Source organism: Alexandromys fortis, unplaced genomic scaffold (genome assembly GCF_014885135.2).
Source record: "Alexandromys fortis isolate MF-2015 unplaced genomic scaffold, M_Fortis_MF-2015_v1.1 scaffold_84, whole genome shotgun sequence".
NCBI lineage: Eukaryota > Metazoa > Chordata > Mammalia > Rodentia > Cricetidae > Alexandromys > Alexandromys fortis.
The window spans coordinates 5,743,047-5,766,631 of NW_026068017.1; the positions used below are offsets into that span (position 1 = coordinate 5,743,047).

The window sequence follows — 23,585 nt, forward strand, 5'->3', positions numbered from 1 at the left end:
AGTCCTCTTTCTTCCTACCTCTTTTACAAGGCTCCCCTCCTCACCACGGCCACCATACAGAAAAAGATTTCATCTTAGAACCCATAAGACTTTACAGACATAATTTAAAAAGAATAAGTCTGTCTGATCCATGGACCTTGGGACTCCTTGAAAGAAGAGAATCTCTTCAGTTTTCTGATCCTCGCATGGTACTTTCTGAAGCCCACAACACGGTGCCCAGCCCCCACTGCGCCTCCTCACAGTGGCCTCCCCTAACTGCAATTCTGAACTGTGTTCACGCATCTTACCATTCTGCGTAGAGCCTGGTAGTATATGCACAGATGTTTACCAAAACAAAGTGAATATCGCCCCAAAGCAGTGACATGGCTACGGAAACTCACCCTGAGAACTGAAAATGGAGGTCTAGCTGCTGTTAATGGAACTATTCTTCACCTACTTCAAATGCCAAGTAAGCTAAAAGGAGGCGGCAGAACGAAGAAGAGAGAGGGGACAGGAGGTAAACAGAGACGTTTTTGAGAGAATGAACATGAATACTTTCAATTTCAGGACTGTGACTGCCTGTACAAGCTGAATAGAAGTCACAGCCACAAGACTGGGCACCAGCAAGTACTCAATAAATGTCTGCCTAGTAGCCAGGGACACAATCAGAATCACTTTATAAAGAAAAGAGGAGGCTGGACATATTGGCACATTACCTGCAATCTATGTACTTAGGCAAGGCCAGCCTGGGCTATATAGTGAGTTCCAGACCAGCTGGAGCTCCACAGCAATGCCCCGTCTCAAAAAAAAAAAGTGTGGGGCAAGAGAGAGAGAGAGAGAGAGAGAGAGAGGACACCCTACTGTATATTAAGCAGCATGCCTACAGACAATGCTACCTTTGTGTACTTAACAAGGCCAGCTGGGGCAGTCCCTTAGGCAAGGATAACCCGATGACACAAAGAAGCCCTTTCTGCCCCTCCCCCCCTCCGCTTTACCCAGCACAGCACCCCTTCCACAGGTGTGTTCCTATTTGAGTCAAGGTTATCCTCATCTTTAGTCTCCTCCACACTGGAAACAGGGCTGGCTAGAACACTGTTTCCAGAGCCTGAGCAGGAATGGACCCTGGAGTCCTGTGCTCCTGAGATGGACACCAGGCAGCTAAGACTCCCAAGGACTGGAGACTGTGTGTGCAAGTGCAGGCCTGTGAGGTGGAGGGGACAAAATTTTCCAACCTCTGCATTCCTGGCACTGCAGGCCTGGCACTGGGCACAGGAGACAGCTCCCGGCAGTGCAAGCAAGGAGCCCAAGTTTCCCCAGAGTGCCCTTCCAGCCTCTCCTGCCTGCTCTCTCTTAAGCATCTATAAGCAGACACTTGAGAGACCACTAGGCCTGAGTGGCACGCAGCCCAGCAAACACTCCTCTGCAGGTCCTGGCCCTTCTAAGTGGCGAGGGCAGATGTGGCTGGATGGAAAGATGCTCGAGGGGACTTAGCCTGTGACCAATTAAGCCAGTGTGCCACCCTTGCCACCTGACTTTTTCTTCTGAGTGTTCGTGTGCAGCACCCCCCACACCTGACTTTTTCTTCTGAGTGTTCGTGTGCAGCACCCCCCACACCTGACTTTTTCTTCTGAGTGTTCGTGTGCAGCACCCCCCACACCTGACTTTTTCTTCTGAGTGTTCGTGTGCAGCACCCCCCACACCTGACTTTTTCTTCGGAGTGTTCATGTGCAGCACCTCCCCCCCCCCCACACACTTCATTCAGTCTCCTTTCCTTGAAGCAGATCATTTCCCTTTGCCCTGGGGGTGGGGACCACCGTCAGAGGGCCATCCTGGGTTCACATATGCTCCTGTCTTCACACAGTACTGGTGATGAGGAGCCTCTTCTCCGGTGTGAACAGACACTGTGGCCATTCCCTTAGAGCCTGTGAGTTCCGACTGGAACTGGGGCGAATGTGGTTCCGGGAGGGATTCAAAAGACTCCCTAACCAGACTGGGGTCTACTGTGTCTGCAGAGCCAGTTCCAGAGAGAAGACCGCTGTGTCAGAAGAAAAGGAGGTGCCTGCTCCTGTCACCTTCTTCCTTCACTTAAGCTTGGTCGCACCCACTCTTGCCTCTGTGGTCAGTCCCTAGATGCTGCCTGCCCCCTCTGGTACTCCAAATGCAAAGCAAACTCGGCTACATTTGGTTTGCATTTGCCTCCATCAACCAGCCTTCCCAGCTCCTGCAGATGAAGATACTTAGAGCAATTAGCTAAGTCTTTAAACTCAGGCATGCCTCAAACTAAACACGAAACATACAAGATACCCGTCTACCTCGCCTATTTTTTTCTTTTACAAATTTCCACATTTAAAAATTCCCCAGCTGTTTTAAGGGCCAAAGAACTTAGATGTGACACATATTTCAAAGGTAGTGTCAGGCCTCACCCATTCTCCGTCCTTTGCAAGCACATGAGGACTTTCCCAAGAATGTGCCGCCTGTAGGCAAAAATAAAATCAGCAATGCTACCTTTTCTTTCCCTGGGAGAACCTTCTTCCCCCTTTAAGCTGACATTTCATGTCCATATCCGATTGCTCTTTAGTGTAGGTAGTAGTCTCCCTTGTGCCCAACTCATCTCTGGCATCCGAAGCTCTTGTCCAGCTTCAGTGTTCTCTACTGCTCCACAAATACCTACTCATTTAAAACCTACGTCATCTAATGCTACCTTTGAAAATGAGCTCAAGCTGGCCGGGGCTGATCACCTCCCCACCCTTCTACATGCTTCTAACTTCAGACCAGATCTTTTTTTACACCTTCTTTCTGCTCTTTTCACTTTGGAAAACCAAGTCCCCCAAACGTACGCAAGAATGACAAACTTACAATGTCTAAACCCCACCTTCGGGTAGGAAGCCAAGTGTGATAAGTGACGAGTGGGAAGCGAGGCTGTCTTTGTCTGCCAAAACCTCCTGCACAGGTGTGTGCAGTGAGCGCTCAAACACCCTGAGTGACGGGAGAGTTCAGACGCTAGATCTCTGAGCATCTAATTCCAGAGCTTCTCTAGGTTCTAAAACAATAACTCAGAGAGAAAAACTTGAAACATTAAAGTTGATATTGGAGATGACAAAACCCCCACAATTTTAGCCTGAGATAAATGGAAAGATCTCATCCAGATATAATATAGAAATACAATGGTTCCTGCTTGCTGGGCAGCTTTCTGAGACATTCTCATTGCATACAGGTGTTCCCGATGACCTTTAGAACCATGATGTCAAGTAGTCACCTTCGGAATTAGATTGTATGAAATGGATGTATTAGTTTGGGGAAGACTATTTCTATATGTCTAGGTTAGGGTTTCTTTCTCTCTTTTTAAATGATTTATTCATTCATTTATTTATTTTTGCGACAGGGTTTCTCTGTATAGCCCCGGCTATTCTCAACTTGCTCTGTAGATCAGGCTGACTTGAAACTCACAGAGATCCACCTGCACCACCACTGCCCGGCTTTAGTTAGGATTTCTATTGCAGTGATAAACACCATGACCCAAAGCAACTTGGGGAGGAAAGGGTTTGCTTCATCTTACTGCTCTCGGGTCACTTGGTCACTGGGGAAAGTCAGGGCAGGAATCTGGGGGAAGGGACCGAAGTAGAGGTCATGGCAGAAGGCTGCCTCCTGGCGTGCTCAGTCTGCTGTCTCACATCACCTAGGAACACACCTGCCTGGGGCGGGGGTGGGGGTGGGGGGTGGATGGGGTGGGAGGGAGAGGAGGGGGAGGGCACCTGCCCATGGTGAGCTGGGCCCTCCCACAGTTGAGGTCTTCTCAGGCGACTCTAGCTTGTGTCAGGCTGACAACAACCCACCCTGGTCACTACAGATCCAGTCAGATTATCTGGGAGTGTGGTATGCATGGTAGGCCCAACATCACTCAAATATCTATTTAGACAATTCATTTATCTGCCTCACAACTGTCACTCCAACCAAGCTGCTTTATAAAATCTGGCCACAGGCTAAGCCAAACACAGCAATTCACCCCTGCCCCCTTTTCCCAAAGACAGACAGAAGATCCCAGCCAGGCCAGAAAAGCCTTCACCAAAGCCTTCCTCCGTGTTTTATACAAGAAATGTCTCCACAGAATAAGAAAGGCTTGTATACAGGACTCTGAGTGGCCACGTTCCCAACCCTAAAGAGCAGTGTAGCTGAAAGAGTAACATCATGGCAGAAATAATGTGCCATTCACTACCCCAAATTATGGAGTCTTAAGGGAATCAGAAACAAGTCATAAGATTACACACACACACGCACAAGTACATGCGCGCACATGCATGCAAACACTCGATTACTGTGGCAATGCATGGCATTCCCACATGTCCAACTTGCTCATACTCTCGGCAGCTGTACCCCATAGCACCGGCACTTAGGTTCTCATCCAGAGCCACGCTCATCCTTCCCAATGGTGACATCTGTTTCTCCTTTACTTCACTTCAGCAAGTGTGAACAAGCTTTGACCCATAGGTATATCTGGGTTTCCATCCAGACACTTCTGGAGTTTTTATAGTTGTCATTGATGTGGCCCATTCTGGGTGACATTTTTCTAAGCAGTTACAAATGCTGTATGAGAACATCATTTCCATACATTTACTTTCTATCCGGCAAAAGGCCCAGCTTTTTACTTTTTCAGTTGCTTCCCTTGGCATTTCCAGTGAGGCAACTGCAAATATCTGCAAACAACCGTTTTGGTCTCTTTTCTTTATTATTTAATATTCTGCATATGGCAGATACTTGGCTTGACAAGTTAATGATATGTGTTAGTGATGGATGACAGGGGACAATCCTACTTTGTCCATGATCCGATCTTCTAATTTTTCATCATTAAACAGAGTGGAAGCATTTAGTTTGTGATAATTATTATTTAGTATGATAATTAATGCCCTTTAATTTCTAGTTTCTAAAGAACTATTTTTAAAAGAAAAAAGGTCTAAGCACAGACAGTGAGTTCTATTAAATGTCTTCTGAGTGTCTATTAAGGTGATCAGAGGGCTTTTATCCACTTATTAATGAACTGAATTATGCTAATACGTCTCCAAATGCTGACTTATCTTTGCATTCTTGAAATTAATTTGGCTTTGGGCACCATGCTTTATTCTTTTAATAGAAAACTGGATTCAATTTGCTCATATTTGATTTGGGATTTTCCTTGGGAGGGTAATAAATTTGTAGTGAGCCTGGCCTGCAGACTTGGGTGTTTGTGTTAGCTTGGTTGGGCTCTGATATCAGGGTTATTTTAACTTCATGAAGTAAAATGAGAAGCTTTCTTTCCTTTCTGTATTCTCAAACATTTTATCCAGCATGGAAAGTATTTTTTCCTGGAAGTCTAAGAGTTTGCACCTATAAAACTGTTCAGCAGTGTATTACTGGGGAGCCGTGCTTTGTCTGCATCTCCAGTTCTCTGTTACTGTCCAGGCTAAGTTGTACGGGAACAAATTAAACTGTTTTGGACATGTATTATCTTCTAGAGCATCACCTTCAGTGCGCTTTAGCTAAATTAGAATAGATCTACAAACAGTATCTTCTCACCACATCTTCCGAATGGCTGGGGCTGGACTCACACCATTGGGCTGCACCCAAACACTCCTTGTTTAAAGTCCAGCCCCTCATTTTTAACAAGCACTATTCTTAGTTGTATGTGATAACCATTCGTTTAATCTTTTTAAGTCTTGCAGATGGCTTTATATATATATGAATAAGATCCCTCCTCTGTTCTTGAAGTTGGTTTCATTCGATCCATCCAATGGAGCCCTCAGGTTAGCTACCACATTTTCAGTGGCTTATGTTTTTCTATTCCTTGAATGGTTTGAATTCGTAACTGTGTTTAAAGGTCATCCTCCTTGAAGAGCCTCTCAGACAGATGAGAGCAACATTTACATTTGCTTTGTTGTAAACTTTTATTTGCTTTAACAGCAATCTCCAAACCAAGGAAAAACAACAACCAGGGAATAGTGGGCATGCTTGGTCCTCAGCCTCCTCTGCCCTTCTGCCTCCCCGCTGATGCTCTGAACCTCTCGGCCCTCATTAATAGAGCTGGTAAGGCTGCTTTGGACACTTAAATCGCATCAGTTGAAATGTCTGAATTTATACGTGTGTTTTAAAGAGTTTATTCTTAGCTATCTAACTTAATCCTGGAAATTTAGTGATAGGAGATTGCTTAACAAAGAGTTTTCTATTAAAAAAAACTGTCATAGGGATGGGAAAAGGGGCGCGTGTGTGTGTGTGTGTGCGCGCGCGCGATAGAGTGTTTGCCTAGCATGTGAGACTCCCTTTATTCAGCACTAAAAAACAAAATAAAACAAACAAACAAACAAAACACAAAAACCAGATTGGGTCAGCAAGGTGGCGAAATGAGTAAGGGAATTTGACAACAGACCTTAGAGTTCTGTCCCATGCTAGAAGGAAAGATTTGATTCCTACAGATTGTTCTCTGACTTTCACATGAATGCCACGGCCTGAGCACACACAATACATACAAAACCACTTAGAGTTCTAAAACTAATTACAGCTTATTTAGGGACATGTTTTAATCTTTAAAGAATAAGCATATAGGGGTGGTTTGTTAGCCTCCAGCAAGTCATTCACAAGGTGATTTCACCCTAGAACTGGCCAGTCTGTGAGCAGGGATGGAAGGGAACAGGAAAGTAAGAAAACCAAGGCCCTGCTGGTTGAGAAAACAAGCTGCTACCGGGCCTCCAAGAGTAGCAATGAGACTGTGAAGCTCAAAGGACTCCCGAGAGCTTCCCAGGAAGCCACAGGGAGAGGTTTGGCCATGCCTCTTCTGCATCTGTTGTTTCAAGGAGCTCAGTGTTACATCGAAAAGTCGATGTGAGGACAGGGGGCAGTCAGCAAGGGCTAGAACCATTCACACAAGTAGAATTGGGCTGTGGCTATTGGCACACGGTACAGAACTCTTGTATATTTCATATTTACCATTTTTTGAAGTGACATTTATTTATGGGGGGATGGAATGTGGAGGTGAGAGGACAGCCTGCGGGAGTTGGTTCCTCCTCCCACTAGGTGAGTCCCAAGGGGTGAATAAGGTTGTCGGGCTTGGTGGCAGGCATCTTCTACTGAGTCATCTCACTGGGTCAAGAAGTCCCATATGAAAAAATGGAGATCTGATAGATACCGAGTGTGCTTTAGTTGAGACTAGAGGGAGCCAGGCTGCAGAGACCTTTCCTTCACCTAAGAATCCTCACCTTTGGGGCAGCACCTGAATGGGAGAGTGTGTTCTAAGTATGGACAAACAACGGCCAGTGTACAGCGACAGCTAGAGGAGTCAATCTGCCCCTTTCTAACTCCCAGTCAGGACTGTAAGTAGCTAGAGTCTCAGGATGGACAAAAGCAGATGTCATGCGGCTGACACACCAGCAGACACGTGCTTACTGCTCTTCTCAACGTCCTGAAATGCGGTCTTGACGAGCCCAGGACACACCGTGGACCAAGTGGATGAGGACGTGCACACATATCAGAGAAGCAAAGGCAGAGAAACAGTGGGCTGGGAAAGATGTCATGGAGAAATAAAAGTCACGAGGCCAGAAACCAGATGCACCATTTCGAGGGCTCGGGTGGGGAAGGTGAGGAGGCAGCACTGGGTACAAAGGATGTGCAAAGGATGTGCAAAGGATGTGCAAAGGATGTGCAAAGGATGTGCAAAGGATGTGCAAAGGATGTACAAAGGATGTACAAAGGATGTACAAAGGATGTGCCTAGAGAGGTGAAAGTGCTGTTTTCTTACTCACTATTCAGACTTGATCACCTAAAAATAATGGCTCATACTACATGTAAATCCAACTTAATATATTCATCTTAAACAAAAACAGAAAAATAATTCCACAGAGAGGAGATCTTACCTTCCTACCTAGACTGTTCACTTTGGAGCAGCTACAAAAAGCAGAAAGATGATTCTAGACACAGTGGTGTGGTCTACAGTCCCAGCACTGAGAGGTATGAAAGAAGACAGAGTACCCCAGGACAGCCTGGGGCATGGTGAAAGTCTGTCTTGTTTTTAAAGGCATTTTATTTTAATACAAAATAATGTTACTATTGAGCCATATAAAATTATTTATTTCTGACTTATATAAATTTAAATTTTGTGTGATTAATCTATTATGTGTACAGCATTCCTTCCATGTGTGCACGCATGCCAGAAGGGGGCGCCAGATCTCATTATAGATGGCTGTGAGCCACCATGTGGTTGCTGGGAATTGAACTCAGGACTTCTGGAAGAGCAGTCAGTGCTCTTAACCACTGAGCCATCTCTCCAGCCCTTGTGTGATTAATCTAAAATAAAGAAATAATATTCATCTATCAAATTGTCCAGATTCCCAAGGCTGAGCACCATGTTCTTGGTCATCGGCAGAAACCATCTCCTACAGTATAAATGGGCCACGTGAGCCCATAAAGCACAATCTAAGTGTCCACTCTGGGGGACTTCAGTCCCATATAGGAACACACATACTAACGTCTGTGCTAAGTGCTGATGGAGTTCAGACAATGCGACATCCACACAGTCACATGTCACGACAGCCTCCCACGACAGTGGCCCTCGTGCGCCGTGGCCATCCGGCTATGCTGCTGTCTTGCTGCTTTCTGAATACTGCTCCTACTGAAAGAGGCCCCTTGTTCGGGTTCCAGCAAAGGCCATGTGCTCTTTTAACGCCAACGTCTGTCTGCTGTTCATGTCTGTGCCTGTGCTCTTGGTGTGCTTTAGTGACGCTACTGTCTCACACTTCCTCCTTACGACTTGGAAGGAAGGCAATGGGTACATCTGCTACCAGTACTGGACCTGTGCTGCTTGCTGGGGCTCAGAACATGATACCCAAAAGTATGGCACTTTGGTCTGCTGAGTACATGGACTGGAGATCAGAAAGCTTCAGAAGCAAGGCCTTCTGGCCTTCTCCCATCCTCCTGTCCTTCTATGACTGCTCCTTGAAGCAAGTCATAAAAGCCAGGATAGGATTCCTCAGGCTTCCAGCCACAGGAACTAGAACTCTTGTGCAATCCCCACCCAAGCCAGCCTTGAACCCTCTCACCCCTCAAGATCCTTATTCCAGAGAGTCCTGCCATCCTCTGGGCAAAGGAGAGCTCCCTGGGGAGGCAGAAGAGCCCTAATAGGCAGGCCTGGCTCGGTTTCCTCCTCTGTCATGTAGAATTTTGATTAAATACAATTGTTATGCTTATCTTGCTAACCTGCCTGTTACTGGAGTGTCAGGTGTGTCTGTACAGGTGGGAGGCCAAACCTTTACACACCTACATGCTCTGATACCCCTTTGTGGGTTCCCTCCTGCCTGCTGACACCTCTGTAAGTCCCAGCGCTGGATACTCCTGTTTGCCACTGAAATCTGGAGCTACTCACTCATCCTGGTCCTTAGGAAAACCACTCCAGGTCACAGCCTTTTCTCAGTCTGGTAACCCAAGGCTTCAAAGTCTCCCCCACCCCACTGCCCCTACACACACGCGCGCGTGCCTCGAACTAAGAGAGATCTGCCTACCTCTGCCTCCTGAGTGCTGGGACTAAAGGTGTGCACCACCACATCCAGCTTGACTGTTGGTTTTTAAAAGTGTTTGTTGAATAGAAGCAATGAGAGGAGAAAGATTTTTTCTGCTTGTGTGTGTGTGTGTGTGTGTGTGTGTGTGTGTGTGTTAGTGTTAAAGTCTTGTTCTGTAGCCCAGACTGTCCTTGAATTCACTCTGCAGTGCAGGCTAGCCTCGAACTTATTGTGAAGCTCTTGCCTCGCCTCTGGAGCGCTGGGATTACAGGGGTGAACCACTGTGCTAGGTCCCAGTGTATCTTCATACTTTTGAGGCTCCTGGTTGCTTTCTTTTCCTTTCTCTAGCCCATGTAATAAGGCCTTCAATTCTTTCTATGGAGACATCAATTTATCCATTAACTCACTTCAGTCTTCACCAGACATTGAAAAAAAAATCACTCTCCTCTCATTTTCTCTTCAAGCACCCAATCAGCAAACACTAAGAACTTATCAGTCAAGCAGGTGGTGGTGGTGGTGCAGCCTTTAGTCCCTTTAGGCGGTGCTCTGTGAGTTCCAGCCCAGCCTGGTCTACAGAGTGAGTTCCAGGACAGCCAGGGCTACACAGAGAAACCCTGTCTTGAAAAACAAACAGACAGACAGACAGACAGACAGACAGACAGAACCCATTAGTTATAGCAAAGACAATGGGGACCAAACACTCATGGGGAGAGGCAGTTATATGATCATTACAATATGTGAAATTACAAGTGCACAAAAGTCATTGAGAGAGTACTACATTAGAGCACACTGACCCTGGGATGAGAAGGGCTTCCCTGAGGTCTGAAGGCTAGCAGGACACTGGCCAAGCAGAGAGGATGAGCAGCAGGGGCTTCTGGTCTTTGAGGTCCCCTCTCTCTAAACTGATGTGTGAACAGCTATGAATGCTGCCCAACCTCAAACGATAAACTTACTTAAAATGTTATCAGCTTTTGTTTGTTTAGCCTTCTCTCATTTCTTTACCCCAATTGTGGGTTTCTAGGGCATGAATGCTGTGGATGGCAACGTCCTGCAGTATCAAATGGCTTACGGTCCCAGCTTTTTCAGTTCTTTCCGACAGGCAGCAAATAGGGGAAAGGGCCCACTGCCCCTCCCTCCACTGCCCCCTTCCTTGCTCTGTACTCGGCTGTTGCGTGCAGCCCTTCCTGTCTACTTTTAAGACGCACAGCCCCTCTACCCTTTAGTAGACAGCAGAAACCAGGTGAGCTCCCCTTTATTGGAAAAGACTATTGCTTCTTAGGTGTAGCATGCGGCATACTCACTGAATATGTAAACCTAGGTTTGATCAGAAAAAAACCCGAATAAAACAAGACCAAAAAATTAAAAAAGAGGGCCTGGAGAGATGTTTAGTGGTTAAGAGTGCTTGCTGCTCTTGCAGAGGACCCAAGTATAGTTCCTGACATTGATGTTAGGAGTCTCACAACCACCTCTAACTCCAGCTTCAGGGGATCTGATGCCCTCTTCTGGCCTCCTTGGATAACTGCATTCACGTGCACACACTCAAATGGACACAACATACAAATATATGCAATTAAAAATAAAGATGATTCTTAAAAAAGAAAAAACCTATTGGCTGACACATTCTCACATGAAAAATCTCCAAGGATATACATAAAAGGAACCAGAAAGAAAGAATCAGAAAAAAATGTTAAAAGTCTATGCAATTTTTCCCCCAGGAGTGATTTTTGTAGCTGCTTGTTGGAAACAAGCAGTTTATTCTTTAAGTTCTGAGTTAAATGAGGAGAGAGGTAGCAAACCAGCTCAACCCACTGGAAACGCAGAAACAAAGGCCCCCTGAACACCACCAGTAGCCCACACCCCAGTAATGTGCTGGACTGAAAGGCCCATCTCAAGAAGGCCACTTTTCTCACCCTTTTTGTGGCAAGAGAAAATATCCTGCACGAAGCAGACATTTTTTAGACTTCAGCTTTTCAAACGTGTGGTACTTGTGAGAAAGGGTGTTTTCAAGCCCCTCTTCACTTAACCTGCCAGCTCCCATGGGAGACCATTAGCTCAGGCTGCGACAATGAACTGAGGGCTTCTTCTCCAAGGCTCGCACAATCCCCAGCTACTTATCATGCAAACAACCTGGGAGCCTCATTTTCCTTGCCGTGCAGGAGGAGGGGTAAATTACGGAGATAAGTAGATTATTGGGGAAAAAGTCACACTCGGAGGCCTTATGAAATGATTAAACCCTGGGAAATCCATCCCCCTAAATCCCTGGCCCCTGATAGTGCACACATTCATTACTGGACCCGGGTGATCTACAATGGAGAACCTTCTTTACAAGTGGCAAGTGCTCCCACTCGGCGGATTTTCATTTAACTTTTCAAACAGTGAATTCTTTCATTTCGATGGGTAATAGTCATCATCTATGAAGCAAATTAAAGGACAGGGATCAACTATCAGACTTGTAAGTTTTTAAAGTTTTCTGAACTAGGAAGACTTGGGAGGACAGTGTGCTATGATGTGACATGCAGAGGTTAATGCGAAAGGGGGTGTCATCATGACCCATGACCTTTTCAGCTTGTGTTGACAATGTGAAGCTACCTCCATTTTTGCAGGTAAGTGGGTAAAACTTAGATAGGCTAAGGAACTCTCCCAGGGTCTTCTCTACAGAAAACCAGTATCTAAAAATTATCCTAGACTGGTCTTGGAATGCAGCAGAAAAAAAATACATCTCGAATTGTTACACTTCATTTGGAAGAGTATGGCTTACTAGACAGATGAGAGTTTATGTTTGATCTGGTAGTGGTGCTGGGGTTTGAACCCAGGGCCTCTCAGGCAAGCACGCTGCCCCATCCTGTCTCCCAGTCCAGGAATTTATATTATGAAAGAAGAGTTACAGTATTGTACTATATTTTACAATATGCTTGAGATTCAAAGTCAGGATAATATGGGAGAAAGAGAGAAACAATTTTCATTAAATACTTTGTGGCTATTTTAATGGACTATTGCTTTAAGAAGCTACAAAATGTAATATTAATAATGAGATATTAATTAGATTTTCAGTTAATAGGGAAATAGTTTTAACATCTATGTAATAGTACACACATGTTTTGGCATGTTTATTTTAATTCTGATTAAAAGCAACCAGAGGAACCCAAACAGAGTATTGTTAATATGAACACAGATGATTGAATCTTAGTTAAGCACTTACTGTGTGACTTTGGGCAAATGACTTAACTTGTCTGTGCTTTAATTTCTTCATCTCTAAAATGCAGACCTTCCAAGTCCTGCTAGACTGCTGTGAAGATTTGCTGAGCTAAGAAATGGCCCATACACATTGGTTATTCTATTAATGTAGCCAATACTACATTCTTATTATTAATTATAGAGAGAAACTCATGCGGTATGGGACACTGGGGAATTCTAAGAGACATGAAGCACTCATGTAAGTCAAAAGGATGGGGAAGCTGGGAGCTGGTAGAATGGGGCCGAGGTGATGACTGTCTGGGAGGGCTCACACGGAAGGCAAGCACACTCCGCCAGTACGGCAGTTACTGTCACTCTGAGCTAAGGGGCAGATATGACTGAAGAGGGAAAGTGGGATGGCAGGCTGGGTCGGAGGAGGAAGCTGTAGTTATGCGTGGAGCAGGTCCAGAAGTCCTCATGGCAGGTTGGCTGTGGTAGAGAAACGACGGCCTGCAGTGCTGGACGGGCCCTCCTCTCAAACTGTGCGTGTCCAGGATGGTGGTAGGAAGACAGACTCAGAGAATCAAAACATTCATCAGGTAGGGATTTTTGTCGTTGTTTGTTTTTAGGTTAAAGATGACCCTACTCTCGCTTACTAAATGGAATCCCTAAAGGGGCAGGAATAAAAATCTCAGGATGATCAGAAAACTAAGTTGAGAGAAAAAACACCAGGAAAGGCAGAGCCAGAACCATTCCAACAGCCCCTCCATCCAGCTGCCTGCGGGGTTACACAGGATGACAAGAATTAGATGTCAGAGTCCTCCCTGCAGAGACAGAGGAACACTTCCCATCGCTAGCTTCCAGTTCTGACCCCGTGTGCACAGCTCCGACTTCGTGCTGTTCACGTCTAGAAACCAGGCCACCTGTGGGATTCTTCTGACAAAGAGATGAGGGCAGTGGAGTTTTCTTGCAATTTTCTAACCTCTGTAGTTGAGGAGGGAGAATGCGGGAGCTGGAGTGGGGAAGTAAGGGAGCCAATCAAACCAGTTGCTGGGAGGGTACCTTGGGAAGCGATGAGCTCTATAAGGCACCAGCCTTTTAGCATCTCTTACATCAGTGATCTGATTATGCCCTGCAGTAAGAAATCATTTATGCACCTGAAGAGCTCCTGTACTGACCTGAAGAATATCCAAGCGACTTCTGTGTCCTTCCTAGAAACCAGAAAAGCATCTTAAACTCTTTCACAAATGAAGAACAAATTATTCTATGCTCCCACTGGCTCATGGTGATTTCTAGTGTGGTGTGGGAAAAGGACTGCCGCCCGGATCTCTGCGGTTCCTTAACACACACACCAAACGTCTAACTGTTTTCAAGCCCGCCCTACTTGTACATGTAGTGGCATTTCACTTGTATTTTAATAAATAAGGCTTGCCTGGGTATCAGGAGAGTAAAACAGCCACAGGGCCAGCCTTACAGACCAGCCAGCAATTATATACTCCTTTAATCCCAGTAGCCACACTAGTTGCCATAGAAACTGGGTGATGCATGCCTTTAATCCCAGTGGTGCACACCTTTAATCCCAGCCCTAGAGAGGATTATAAAACAGGAGGAGACAGCTCTCAGACACAGTCTCATACTGAGATTCCTGGAGGCAGGGTTGCCATTTTCAGACTCAGGTTGAGGTAAGAGTCAGGGGCTGACTGTCCTACTTTTCAGGTCTTCAGGTTGAACCCCAATATCAGTCTCTGAGCTTTGATTAAGCATGCTTCAATACATGAGCTTTCCAGTAGATTATGATACTAAGAATATATCTTTTGCAGCTGTATATGCTCCGTAATGACTGATGTAGAACATACTCAGAGGATACTTGTTGTTGAAGTCTAGATATTACCTGGGACAATAAGGCAGGCCCTGTGCTCCGTGTTACCAACTGTGCTGCTGTAACTGATAGCAGGAAACACACTATTTGGTCTTCATCCAGTCTCTTGGTATTTGTTCCTGAACCCTTAGGAGTCTCCACAGTGATGATGACTGGTAGCTGGGTACTCTAAGATGCCCTTGGGATGGCAGATGCTTACCATGGGCATTGAGCACCATGGCTAGCAGGAAATTTTCAGGAAGAAATGGACGTGGAAAGCTGGGTTGATCATCCATGGGCAATGCTTTCATCAATCATGCCTACACAATGAAGCTTCCATAATAATCCAAAGGACAAGCCTGGGAGCACTCTGGGCTGTGGGTGCTGAGCGCTCGGAAGTGCTGGGGGTAGCATGATCAAAGAGTGCATAGAAGAACACAGATATGCAGGCCATAGCAGCAACAGAAGTGAACCGGTCTTATGGACTAAGCCTGTAATGGGGCCGTGACTCTCACTCCAGGTGGATGGCACCACAAGTGAATTAAATGGTATGATACCCAATTGGTATCAGCAGAGAACTGACATGTGGGGAAACCCCAAGCGTGTCTGGTAGCAGAAGCGAATTACTGAGAATGAGGAGACTCAAACGCAAAGGACGTGTTTCTATAGCATTTGCCGACTCCCCCGGGATGAGCAGCAATAGCAGACATTAGATCATATGGAGTCTGTAAATATTTAAGATGCGATAAACAGAAAGAGGGCAAGAAAGGGCCATGGCTCTGTAACAGTGAAGAAAGCCAAAGAGAATCAGTGAGAGAAAACACTCCACACATTTCCAGAAAGTAAACAGGCTGAGGCTGACTGCTAACACAAGGCAGAGGCTGAGGTCTGGAGCACACATGAGGAGGAGCCTGGCAGGAGCATAAACCTGCCCAGCACGGCCCCACAGGGGCTCGGGATAGTGGACAGAAGAGTGAGGGTGAAGTCAGGGTTCACCGAAGATCGTCACACCGATCCCACTCACCATGTGACAGGCACCAGGCCCTCTTACCTCCCTTTCTGCAGAGAGCTGCAACAATTTCTGAAGAAACTGAGTCAGTTGCCTCTGGGCCTTGGAGCTGCTAGTGTGGGCAGCAACTGTTGTCCTAGAGCACAGTCCTCCAGAGGGGACTCCAACCTGTCACCCAGCTCTGTCCAGTTAAAGAGCAGCCCCAGGAACCTGCCCCGGACACACCTAGCACTCTGCAAAGTCTGCAGCATGAAATAAAAAACAGAGAAACAGGAAAGACTAGTTCTAGGGATAGAGAAATAATGCTAACAACTGAAGAAAATGTGAAAACCACACACCAGACAACAATCACTAGTTAGTATTTATTTTCCTAGGACTTATTTTATTTGTGTGTTTCATATGTGTGTGTGTACTATGTGTGTGTATGAATGCTTAGTGCCAGTAGGAGTCAAAGAGGGAGCTGAAGTCCTTGAAAGTGAAGTTACAGATGGTTGTGAGCCAACACGTGGGTGCTGGTAACCCAACCCAGGTCCTCTGCAAGATCAACAAATGCTCTTCACTGTTGAACCATCTCTGCAAGCCCACAACCAATTAGTTGAAAATATATGGGAAGAATACTGTATCTGTGAAAACAATGATTCTACTGGAATAACTGAGAAGAACAGTGAACTCTCTCTCATAGCTGGGGGTGTAAAGCCCTTGGTAGAGAGCATGCTTAGCAGGTGTGAAGCTCTTGGCTCGTCTCCAACACCTCTATTACACTGAAACAGAAGACTAAGAAGACGAAAGAGCTCTTAGACATTCCAAGATCCAGTCTCATACACAGTCACACATATTTGAACAGCAATAAGATTAAGAGAAAACAAGCAATAACAATATAAATTACAAACAAGCCAGAATAGCCATCAGATTTCTCATCAGCAACATTGCATCTTATTTGACACGTAAGTATATTCTGAGGGAAATTTGTTTACAATTTAGAATGTTGTAGCTGTCAAACTGTCAAACAGGAGGATGGGAAAGTTTCTTCCCATATACAAGAACTCACAAGGTTCACCACTCTAACCCCCCCTTTTAAAATTAAACAAACAAACAAACAACAAACCCAAGGTTGAGAACATATTTCAACAGAATGATAGGACGAAAGTGTAGCAGAATGTGGCCTTATTGACTTCTTTGAGTTTACGTAATAAATTCCAAATCCGCAGCAGCACTCGGTTAACCCACCACAACATGGCTCCCTTGGAAAAGGCACTCCCTTGCCTAGGATGGCGGCATGAGCCTTTGATCCCAGGACTCGGGAGGCAGAAGCAGGTGGATCTCTCTGGGTTCTGATTCTGTTATATTGTAAAAGCTAAAAAGGGAAAACTCACGCTACAAGAGTGGGAGGACCGATGTGTCCTATATGTCCGGCGGGCACTGTGCCGAGAGAGCGCACACCTGCATCCCCAGGTTTTCCTACCTGGGCTCTAGGTGGCCACACCCTAAATAATGTGACTGGTTGAAACTATCAGTTGATAGTTTCCCCATCAGAGTTCCAGGTCAGCAAGGGCTACACTCTGTCTCAATAAACAAACGACAAAGGAGAAATGGGAGAGTGGACTCCCCTCCCCTCCTCTCCAAACCGCATTCGTGTGCTATTTAATCATTATCAAAGATTTCTAAAAAGTAAATTTCTGTTCTGTAATCTGGACTTCTGGGCTCATGACCACAAAAAGACTAAGTGTTGACATATACTCTTGGGTCTTTTTCCTTCAATATGGTTAACTATCCTTGGGTGACCCAGGCATGAGCCAGCAGCACCCAGGCACTAGTGGGGAATCAAGATGGCATCCTCATAGCGCATGAGGTAAAGGATGTGAAAAGTATAAATGACGGGTTATGGGTCATCTCAAGGAAAATCTCCCTGAGGCTCACTGCCGGAACAACCCTGGGCCCTACCGGACTTCCATGGCCCCCGCTAGACAGAATAAGTAAAATGTCTTATATTTTCCTTTTGAAAGCGCTAGGAACAGCTCAAGGATTTGCAGAGCAGAATGAAAGAGAAGCTGTCACTGAGTTCCTTAGGACTCACACAGCTTGAAAGGAAAGAGGAGGCCCACAGGGGGCCTGAGGACCAAGCCCAGCAGGGGAGACTGAGCACTTCCCCAGCCCAGGGGGTGGGACCAGAGCTCTTAAAGCCACAGATCTCCTCTGTGGGCACAGAGGCCCTCACAGCAGGGATCCATTCACACCAGTCACCCTTGGAGACTGCTATTTATGCTAAAGAAATTTATCCCACTCCATTGTCTGCTTCTTGTCCAGAGTTCTCTTGGATCCCTTGTTTACGGCCTTAGTCCTATATTGTGAGCAGTGCAATGGACAGGCCATTTCAGAGGGCAGGGATGGCTAATGATGGGTCTGTTAGCTCTGAGTCAGCCTTGCCTTTGTGAACCAAACCCAATTTGGGTACATTTGCTTAAAAAAAAAAAAAAGTAAAAACCTCATTTGAGGTTGCAGAACTGTGAGTTGTGCTCCATTCCTTTGGCGGGGAAAAGGACACCAGGGAAACCCGCAATCTTTATAATATTTATGCTCCCATTCTTTTGGTGGCAGAGAGACACTGCTAGCCCTTATAGGTGCAGGCACAAACACTGTAGCTTCTGAAGATTAGCAAGATCTTGAAAACTCTGAGGCGGCCTTCTAGTCACCAGAGGCATGCTAATTTTTATCTTGTAAAAACTGTGTAGGGAAGCCCCTTCCGAAATGTTTGCTTTGGAGCAGGAATTTAAACATATGGCACTGCTTTCCTGAATTCTCTGAACCAAATCCTTATAAATCCCTTGAGTTGACAGATCAATTATTCCTTCTAACAGTTAATGAACAATAACCCTTGGAAATTTCCTCCTTCCCTGAGCTTAAAACAGGGAGGAAAAAAAGTTAAAAACCTCAGAGGGGGGAAAAATCAATTAAAGACTACAGAGCAATAAAAAACAATTAAATTCATTAGTTTTTTAAAGAGCTATACTTTCTTCGAGAGCTATGATTTTTACATTAAAAACACATCAAATAACCCTGTACTTAATAACTATCATAAATGTTCCTAAATATGCCTTAATTTCATATTGAGTCCAATCAAAGGGAGGGAAGTAAGAAATGGCAGGGGGAAGAGCTGAGAAAAGGACTACAAAGGCAATTAGTAAAAGTGGGGGTTCGGAGAATGCTCTCAGGGGTGTGGGGTGGGGCTGGTGGAGAAGGAAGGGAGGTGGACATTGCAGAGAGCAAGCCCCTCTAGGGGCACTCACCTCTGACTACAGGGGGGAGTTCTAGATGTTTCCTTCCTCCGCTGATGGAAGGAGGAGGTGCCAGGGGCTCCTGGATCCGACAGGCTGCACAGTCAACATGAATGGTGCACTAAGAGTCAGGGTGGCAGAAAGGTCTGGCATGATGCGAGAGCACAAGTCCCAGTGGAGCAGGAGGGCATGGGCTGTGTCCGACGGATAGCATACTGTAGCCAAACATTTTAACTGAAGAGGAAACGAGTGCTATGTGCTTCATTTTTAACTGGGGAACTGGAGCATGGCTGTGGCCCTGCTGATGACCACAGCCCCCTCTCCTCAACTAGTTCTTAACAGTGAAAAGGCAAAGCTTTGTATCTGCCTTCTGCATCCTTAACAGCTCTGGAGGTGGATGCCCAGAGGGTCATATGCATGCCAGGAGCACCACAGACCTCTCCACTCTAAGCTCCTGGTATATAGTGTAATGTGTGCAAACAAAGGGGAAAATGTTGCAATCATAGCTCTACTACTTGGTTTCAGTTGCTTTAACTGTAACATAGGGATAACTGTAATAAACCCAAAGTCATGAGTAGAAAACATAATGAAATAATCCTGATATTCCAATCTGTTTATAAGGGCATATAAAATTGTGTACCAACTATGGACCAATATGATTCTAAATCAAGGATTAACCTCACAGATTTGACCTCTGAAGGCACACAGGTTCCCACAATAAGAAGGACCCCTTTACAGAACTGCTATATTGACCATTGTAATAATTTCTAAACAAGAGACACTTCTACTTTGCACTGGGTCCTAGATGGTGAACTGTGTGGTTCAATGAGAGGGGTCCACGAAGCAGATGTCCATGGATGCACGGCAAATGACTCCCAGGAGAGCTGCGAGTCTACAGTTGACATAACGCAGCTTTTCCAGTTGCTTAGTGTTAGAGCCATCTCTCGCATTTGTAGAGTGGTTTGTGTATGAATTCAGGTAAGAAGCAGGGCAGTCAAAGGGGCCAAGCCTGGTCCTGCTTTCCCACAAGCTAGTACTGGGACAGTCAAGAACCAGGACTGTGGAATGTGCGACCAAATCAACTCTCCAGAAACTTCAGTGGCATCCATGGTTCCTGATGGCCAGGACTAGTTGAGCCAGCTAGTGATCTGCAAAGGGCAGCAGCTGTGGCCATGAGGTACGCATTCATTATTGAAGACAACTTCAAGGAGGAGGGGTTTACTTTGGCTTACAGTTTTGAGAGGCTACAGTCTGCCACACAAACAGGTGGCTCCATGAAGACAGGAGGACACTGGGGCTCTTCATCTCTCCACATCTTGGAGGAAGAGGAAGCAGAGTGTAGGCCAGGAGTAAGGCAAGCCTATAAACCTCAAAGCTTGACCTCAGTGATCCCTTCCTCCAGCAAAGCTCCACTTCCCAAAGGTTCCATCCACAACCTTCCAAAATAGTAGCCTAAGCTGGGGACCAAATGTTTAAATATGACCCTGTGGGAGGAGGCTCACATTTGCTGTGGCTATGTTTCCAGTCACCTTTGAGTCCCCTCCATTTCCAGCCTGAACACCCAGCACACTCCATGCTTTCTTTTTCAAGCTACTCAGCAGCCTTTCTCTTCCCTAAAAACACCCTCCTCCTCTCCCCCCCACCCCCGGCTTGAGATAAGGTACCAACCACTACATAGTACAAACTTGGGGCAATCCTCCTGTCTCAACATCCCAAGTGCCAGGATTATACGTGTGGGTAACCACACTCAGCTTTAATATCCTTTCATAACATTCTTTAAATATCCTTCTATATTCAGCTGATCAGTAGTTATGTTGCTGGTAGCTAACCCTTTTCTGACATAGTGCTGGGCTGTTAGAGTTACTAACTCAGTAATTCCTAAGCCAGTTGACAGCAAATGGGTTCTGGGAGCTGAGGCAGGGCTGGGGGCTGTGTGTCACTGGTGCTGGGATGGAACTTCATGTACATCTCTGTACATAAGGGCCGCTGGAGAATAGCTAGTCCACACACTCTCTGAAGATAGAATCTTTCGAGAATAACGGGTGATCTGAATAATATTTAAGCAAAGATGCTAATAACCAGAGAGTGTGCTAAGCAATCTTGTGGGTAACAACCTTGAGTCTGGCCAGCTCCCAGGGATACACTTTAGGGCCAATGGCCACCTTGGGGCTTTTAAGGATATCCCCAACTGTCATCAAATTGTCAAGGCTGAAGCTCTGGAAATTCCCCATCACTCAGGAGCAGAATATGAGATGTAACTCCTCCAGGGTATGTAATTAAGATGGTGGCTGAATCCCTAACAGATTTCTAGAGCATGATAGAGTTGAGGTGTTCTGGGATTTGAAAACCAGGGACCACTTAGGAAGAGACTCCCCACAAATACGACAGCCACAGGAAAAGAAAAGCAGAAAGCTGTCAGGGTCCTGAATATGCCGGTCTGCCCCTGGGATAGCTAAATCAAGGATGCTCTAGCCAGTTACTGCTTTGTCTTTTCCAGACGTTGTACTAAGTACAGAAAACACAATCTACATTTGACCAAGGGCTGTGTGTGTGTGTGTGTGTGTGTGTGTGTGTGTGTGTAAAGGTCCAGGTGAGCTCACTTTCCAGTCGTACTGGACTCCTGGCTGAAACAAAATTACTTGGCTTTTGGCATCGTATCTTTATTTCTACAATGTCACCTGGCTGGCTGGCTGATTTCTAGTCACTGGGTGAGGGACCGTCGGTACTGGACAGTATCAATGGCCTGTAAGAATAGAATGCCCCAATCATGAGAGTTCTCTGGAAAGCCCAAGGTGCAACCCATAGGGTTCTGAATAGCAGGCATATTGAGCCAGGGGACTGGGAGAAGAGCAAGACAGATACGGAACTGGGTTCTCGTGCAAACCATAGGGCAGTACTGAACGTAAACCTAGCACACAGGGTCAGTCCCCTGGCTGACAGGCAAAAGGCACCCGCAAAGCATTGGCTAAGCGTTGTCAGATGACACAGAGCAGCCAGCAAGGGCACAGACAGTGAGGAAAAAGGTCGGAGCATGCAAAATCAGCAAGGTAGGAGGGGGAGACCAGGGGTTCTCAGGTGGACAGGTCCAGGGCTGCCTTGAAGTAGTACGGAAGACCCCAGCAGTGCCTGCAGCTGGTCACTGACGAGAAGAAGGCCAGGGTTTGCAGGGCCCAGCTCAGAAGGAGGCAGAGGGCAGAGGTGTGGATACCCTGGGAGGTCCTGAGAGCTTCAAAGCAAAAGGCAGGGATGGGTAGGGAGAGAAACATAAGGGAGAAAGCTTTCCAGAATAAAGTACTCATACCCAGGGCTTTATTTGAATTTATCACCTCTTATTAGAGTCTTTTGAAATGCGAATTAGCTGATTAACCACTGCTCACAGCCTCCCAACTGTTCTTTATTCTCTGGCATTCAGCAACTTTGTTCTAAATAGGGTAGGCCACAGTAGCCCACCAGGGGGAAATTATTCTCTGGGTTACAAGAACAGTGACCAGGCAAAACTGTGCCCTGGGCTGGAGGATCACGTGATGGGGGTGGGGGCCGAGTCTACACCTACAACCGGCTCTGGCCACCGCTGGCTTATATCCTTAGCTCTGGCCGATCACCAGGACTTACAGGGACTCTGGAGAATAAGACCGACCATCTCCTCCCCCACCCCCTTTATGTTTACTATCTTGGTTTTCTAAAAGGTTCATTAGTTCTAGGTCTCCTGGGAATGGATGCGTACTTGCTGTAGCGCTGTTTGGGACATGGTTCACATGTATGAACAACGGGCTGGCCTCTGGCAGAGCCGGGCTCCCACTGGCTGTAGTGCTGTCTGGGACATGGTTCACATGTATGAACAACAGGCTGGCCTCTGGCAGAGCCGGGCTCCCACTTGCTCCTGCCTCCAGTTTGGCAACACGACACAAAGGCGGCCTGGCTTGTATACACTTTCCAGGCTGAGCCCCTATTCAGAGGGGGCTGCAGCTTGTGCGTAATGGGCCCCCTACAGACAAAGCCAGCAAGTTTCTTAATTAAGTCTAAGTGAAAGACAGATCCCGCTTACATCTTCAGAAACCCTTCCCTCAGAACTTCAAAAACACCCTACACTGCCTATCAAACCCAGGCGCGGATAACTAGCTAACAATTTTTCCTCTTTTTAAATATAGAAAGCCAGGCCCCGGCGCCACTCCTCAGTCCCCTCTCACTTTCCCCGCAATTTTAGACATGCCTCTGGTTTATAAAACAGGAGACAAAGGGACTTCTTGTGTGTCAGAGGAGCCCTCAGAGGGTCTGAATTTCATTCCGGCCTTCCCCACAGCACTGCGTTGTCTAAAGAGCTCTTTACTGCTTTAGTCTCATTAACATTTCCACGAGGAATCAAAGGACGAAGCAGAGAACCAGCATCCCTGTCTGTATATCACACAAGGAGCAGTCCGCCACGGGAGCTTGCTAAAAAATTAATTATTAGCTAATTGCCTTCTCGGAAATATGATTTTTCACATTCCTCCCTTCCCCTGCAGCCGCCTTCCAGCCTAGCCCCAGAAACCCTCTCGCAGACAGGCCTTTCTGTTTTCTGGGCTTGGCTGTGATAATGTTCTTTGCAAACAGAAACCAATTATTCTGCAGCAGTAAGTCACCGCGAGTATGAATTGCTTTAATTTTTCCCCCTTTTAGCAGCTGCCCAGGGTGGGTTGTGAGGTGGCTGCAATAATGAATCTGGATTGAATACCAAAGCAGCACCCAGGCCGGGCGTCCTGCGGGGAAAATGATGTTAGGAAATAAAAGTGCATTTTCCTTGC

At 46.2% G+C, this 23,585-nt stretch overlaps 1 protein-coding gene across 1 annotated transcript in view; it reads right to left on the reverse strand.

The window, feature by feature from the left end:
* Stx8 (syntaxin 8) overlaps positions 1-23,585 on the reverse strand; it is a 248,920-nt gene that overhangs the window by 34,300 nt on the left and 191,035 nt on the right. The window lies entirely within an intron of this gene.